The following is a 6,000-nucleotide window of genomic DNA, read 5'->3' as shown; positions in this document are numbered from 1 at the left end:
GTCACAACGCACTGGTGGCGACCATCTTTAAAACCAAACAATAACCGAGCGTCAGAGTTGTCATAGCAACCAGCGCTTGTTTCTTGGATGCAAATTAGGTCATTTTAAGTTAACACCGCTTCGATATATTACATATAGTCGAATTTTGTTTTGGAATTTGATTTAAAGTCAAATAAGATACAATATATCGCGTCCACATTGCTGGAGAGTCACTGAGGTTTAAAAGAGCGCGCATTTCGAACAAAGATGGTGAGGATATATATTCAGGACAGCGTTTTCGATCACTGAGTTTCAAGAGTGAGGAGATTCTGCTAATGCCCACGCGTAGGGAGTCCATCTGACGGCCGTTATAAAGTGTTACAAACGAAATTGAGCTGAATTTGTGAACGAGCGAGCCACTCTAGCTTAGAGCTCCATGGCGCGCAAGCTGTCTGCGAGTGGAACGCGAAAATGCCGCAGGTTAGCTCAGAAAACCACACATTGACGACTGAATTTCGTATGTTTGTCTTAGATGCCTGATGAAATTAGCATTAGTTGGTATACTGCCTCCAGTATAGCTGCTTCCGGGAAAAAAGGTGTTAGGAGGTCACCGTCGGCGGGCGCAGGATTCTCACTTCAGGGGGGGGGGGGAGGGGGGGGGGGGGGGCGAATGTTCATCGCAGCGGCTCCTCCCCCCCCCCCTACTAAGTCAATGTATGAGCAGACTTTGCCCACCTCACCCCCCCCCCCCTCCCGCAGGCCTGTGGAGGTCTAACCTCTCGTAGTGAGTGGGTGGAAGCTCAGCGAAGACAGGCAGAGGTTTAGAGAGAGAGAGAGAGAAATAACTTATTTTATTTGCCGGAAGATTGGGGAGGGGGGGGGGTGTCAACCCCACCTAGATGCTGCCAAAGCCTTTGGGCTTTGGCAGCATCCTCGGCCTGCTGGATGGCCTCGAGTTGGCCCTGCTGGACGGCCATGAGTTGGAGCGCCATAGAGGAAAACGTAGTCGCAGCGATGCCAACGCAGTCACCGTCAAGAGAGGACATTAAAACAGCTTCGTGACACGTTTCTTTAGCTTCTTTGTTCTTTCTTTATAATGTTTTTTTTTTCTTTTTGTCTTGACACGTACGTCACACTTTCCACAAAAGCGTGTCGAAAAGTGTTTGTCCCGAAAGCCCAAGAATGTCGCGGTCGCCACAAAAGCGCGGTGTTTCACGTCTTGAACTCCGAAAGAAAAAAAGCTGCTCTCTTCAGTTTGTAATGGGTAACAAAGGTAAGGTTGCCAGCCAACCAACCAACCGCAGCTAGAAGCGCCTACGGAAGTAGTCCTTTTCATTCGCCTTGCAGGACTGTCGGCTCCTTAATTGCAAGCGCATGCGCAGAGATGACGACGTGAAACCACTGGAGTTTCATTTTTTGTTACCCGGGTTACCGTGTTCCAGAACCCGGATGTAACGTGGGCTCTGAGCTTATGCTGGATTCGGAAGGCACTCACCGCAACCGAGGCAGCTATAAAAAGGAAAAAGGAGACCGGAAAAAAATGTTCGCGATGGTCCGATTAGTAGTGCGTAAAGATTTGAGACAAGGCGTGTTCTAAAAGGCGTCTCTTCGCTGACGGAAAATTATGGACACACTGAATCCCGAGAGACAAGGCGGGGCGAAGTGGGTCTATACGAAGCTGCTGACTCGTTTGCTATAGAACGGACTGTTTTTACAACGCAGCTGCTAACCTGTGTATAACTAGGCCATTTGTGACTCCGCGAGCAGCTGCCTATTCAACGGGAAATCCCAAGCCGGTATATATATGTGCCACGGAAATTGGGGGAAACCCCACTGCTCACCACTGGTCCAATCAAATTGAAGACGTTCTCGGGCAAAAAAAAGGTAAACTAACTCATAAACAAGTTAATTAATGAGCAAATAAACAAACAAATAAATAAACTGCGCGCTGCACATCTAGCTCAAGCAAATTGAGGTCAATGTTCTTTAAAAGCACATGCGCTAAATTCAAAAGAGACTTATACTGTATCCTTCTTTGGCTTTAAGCAGAATTCTGTGCTTTCGTGTATCATTCAGCCCATAGGCGTGCGCAGGGGGGGGGGGGAGCAGGGGGGCGGCCGCCCCCCCTAGTCACCTAAGAAGAGGGGGGCGCAGAATCTGCCCCAAACATTGACTTAATAGGGGGGGGGCGCCATGATGAACCTTCGCCTCCCCCCCCCCCCCCTTTAAAGGGGAACCCTGCGCAACCTTTGATTGAGCCGTATTCTGTGTCACGTCTATGCCGCGTGAAACACAGCTTCGCTGGTCATCAAACCTCAGATTGTGGAATGGCTAATGAATTTTGGTTACCCCTCTCCACACCCTGTCTTTAATTTTTTTTTCGGCCACAGCCCTCTGTAATACCCTGGTCCCGACGGTACAATACAATGAAATAGTTAACAATAATAGATTAAACAAGGTGACCGTGCACGGATGAGAGAACGCGTGAACAGTCTAAGATGAAAGTTAATCCAGAAACAGCGAGGATACGCTACAAACACAGCGCCGTGTCTGTAGCCACTCTTGCCCTTGTCCTTCGCACTGTTTCTGGATCGACTATGGATAACCACAAGCCCAATCTACCATTGTTATCTAATGCCAAAGTTCCGCGTCAAAATTGAGTGCTTGATCATACTGCAGTACGGTACAGCTTTGGAACCGCAGAGCGCCCTTTCCAGCTCACTGACGGATGTGCACGAATCTGCACCAGTGAGTATGCCTTAATACTGACGTCATAAACCGCACGGCCGGTGACACCGCTGTCGGAGAACATCGCCGTGTAAAACATACGAGCGGGATAATCTGCTGCCGCGCTTCGGTCATCCGGCCGGTGCCTCTCCCGCCTTCTATAGGTTGTATACGGCCACTCGTGATCCCGTAATCGGGAACAATGTGGTTGTTTTTGATCTACACTCCAAGGAAAAAAAGACCCCTTTGACTCTTTTAGGGGAGTCCTGACTTGCCCCGTATATGACTCTCGTTAAAGAGACACGTGAACTCTCTTTCAAGATCATCATACTCCCGTCGGAGAGTCGTGAGACCTAAAAAAAGAGAGTTAAAGTGTCTCTTTATACATATTCATCTACGTGGCAAGTAAGGACTCCCATAAAAGAGTCAAATGACTTTTTTCTCGTAGTGTACTCCGGCAACGAAAAAATGATAGAGGTAATAATAACCCTAAGAAATAGGAAGACAGCAGTGTGGACCAGAGAACAAACAGGGGCTATGGCCGATATCCTAATGGATCTTGAAAGACAAGAAATGGACCTGGGCGGGTCACGTCATGATAATTGGGCAGACCACAGATAACTGGTCAGTTGGAACATCGCAGTGGGTACTAAAGAAATGTGAAGCGCGGCCAAGGACGGCAAATGGTTTGCGGGCATAAAACGGGAAACACCTCGTGCGCGGGGCAGGGTGCACACTAAACATTTTACACCATTAAGGGTGTAAATGACATTAACACCCTTTTTACACATTTAATGGTGTAAAAATGTTTAGTGTGTGGGTTGGAGATTATTGGGAAATGCCTTTGTCCTGCCGTGTACATATAGGACATGGTGATGGGGACATGGGCGTCCGGAGGGGGTGCAAGGGGGGGCAGCTGCCCCCCCTTGGAATTTCGGATATTTTTCTATGCAGTTGCGATAAGCTGCACAGCTTGATTAGCACACTCAGGTCCTGGCCTTCAGGTTTGCCATTCAATTTCGCAACTTATAAACTACTGACTAATCTTGCCTGTCATGTCACGGCAGTTAAAGAAACGCTGCCAGTGCTGAATGCCCCCCCCCCCTGCGTATGCACCCCCCTGCAAAAAGTTCTGCGGACGCCCTTGGATGGGGATAGCGAGGTAGCGAGCCTATAGAAGTTTTGCTGGATGCACGATGTATTGGGATGGTTTCCCGCGTACACGACAGCTCTATTTAGACGCACATTGGTGGCGTATAGCCAGATACATCATTGTGGAAATGTTTTTTGTCGGTTGACCGTGAATTAACATTCCTTGCCCCGTGAATAACGTAGTTCAGAGTGTGTGCCATCCGTGAAAGCATGACTAGTACTTTAATTGTGCTTTCGAGGAGGCGAAATTAGATACTCAGTACCAAGTATACGTACGTACTGGACACCAGATGCTTCATTTCAGCCAGCACATCGCTCGCTCGCACCAGGAAAAAATGACGATTCACGGATTACTCTTGCAATAACACACATGCCTACTCTACTAGACTGGAGATGAGGACATAATATGGAGAGAAGGACGTACATCTAGAGAGATAACTAAACTTTATTTCCTAGACCAGGTTCTTCACGCCCGCAGGTGGGTGGCCACCTAAGTCCAAGTGACCATGAGCTTAAGCTGATAGTCTGTAGCCCTGTTCACCAACTGTAGCTATATGGCCTTCGGGATTTGGTTGTTAGCTGTGCATCCTGCTGGTTCTCTGTTGGTAATTGGATTGGCGTTGTCTGTGGATAATTGCTACATTCCCAGACCACGTGCTCCCATACCTCCTATAAGGAGGTATTCACTGAGTTCCTCCCGCCAGGCGGCGCCAGCGAGTGTGCCGCCATAGCCGTGGTCCTTCAGCGATCCGGCGCATGACAGTCTGATGTTCGGCGGCGCTGCACTTCACTACGCCGTTTTCTTAGAAAAAATATCAAAACAACACGTGCTGCCGAGAACTTTGGTTGTAGTCCAACGATGACGTCCGCGCGCGCGACCACGAATATGGTGACTTGAAGTCCCATACTCGTGGGACCTTATGGACCTTATGACCTTAGGGACCTTATGGCGACTGCCGCGCTAGCGCCCCCTGCAGATGACGTCACGTGAATACCTCCTAGAGAGTGTTTTGGGCAACATGGAAAATTTGCACTCTTCCATATGTTTCGGGTTACATCGCATGTAGCAGAGTGCCGTGGAGCTAATCATAAGATTCTCTATAGGAGGGGGGGGGGGAATCTTCACCTCCCCCCCCCTTCCCCGTTTGGACGAGCCTGAAAGAAAACAAGCTTTACAATGCATGCAACAATGAAAACGAAGCAATGGCGTGCTGCTGGCAATGGCCTGCCTCTGGTTCCAGTCCTCTAGCGCCACTATCGTCCAGAAACCTGCATTAAACAATGAAGGAACATGTCCGACTGAGTAAAGATATATGGAGCTCACTTGGCGCCCCTCTTAGATGCATAGTAGGGGGGGGGGGCTTCCTTCTCCCCCCTGTGCGCACCACTATGGAGGTAATTGTCCACTTGAAGTCCTAGAATGCGAAAGTTTCGATTCTCCCGAATAAGCCGCGCGCTATAGCTACGCGGGTCTGCATACGACAGCAAGACTCCTTTTCTCGAGGAAAAGAAAAGGACAGGTTCTCGCGTATATGTGTTTTAACGAGGTTGAGAGAAGATACAGATGGCACGACGACTGCGCGAGCACGACCGATCTGCAAAAGGTCACCGAGAAGCGACCGAGCAAGCCGATACCTTTCGCAGAGGCCCCTCTGGTCTCCGCTCTTTTGCTTCGAAGTCCTGATCGCCTCCGGCAATCGAAGGCGAGGGGCTATGCCTACCGAAATAAATAAAGTCGAAACACCGGGGGGTACCCCAATCTATAAGCGGTGGGGAGAAAGTGCACGGTTCCTCCTCCGAGCCTAAAAAGTGCGGAGAGGGTGCCACGGGTGGGGGGCGGGGGGGGGGGGGCGAGTGAAAGTAACGCGGCCGTTACGGAGAGCAGCCGAAAAAGATGTGACCTACATATATGGCGGCAACTACGGCGGGTCTTCCGGACCTCACCAGGTCCGCTCTCACTCTCTCCCTCGCATTGCCGCCGCTTCCTTGCCGACTTTCTTTTTCCCCCAAGTAAGCTAGACGGGCCGTTTTTCTGAGAGCAGTCGTCAACCGCGATCTCTTAGCAGCCGACCGAGAAGCGGGTGAGGGCAGTGCACACACACACGACAGAATTCGTGCGGGTCAACCCCCCACCCCCCTCCC

Source organism: Rhipicephalus sanguineus, chromosome 7, assembly GCF_013339695.2.
Source record: "Rhipicephalus sanguineus isolate Rsan-2018 chromosome 7, BIME_Rsan_1.4, whole genome shotgun sequence".
Classification (NCBI taxonomy): domain Eukaryota; kingdom Metazoa; phylum Arthropoda; class Arachnida; order Ixodida; family Ixodidae; genus Rhipicephalus; species Rhipicephalus sanguineus.
The sequence above is the reverse complement of the archived record's forward strand: the minus strand, read 5'-3'. Positions refer to the sequence as shown.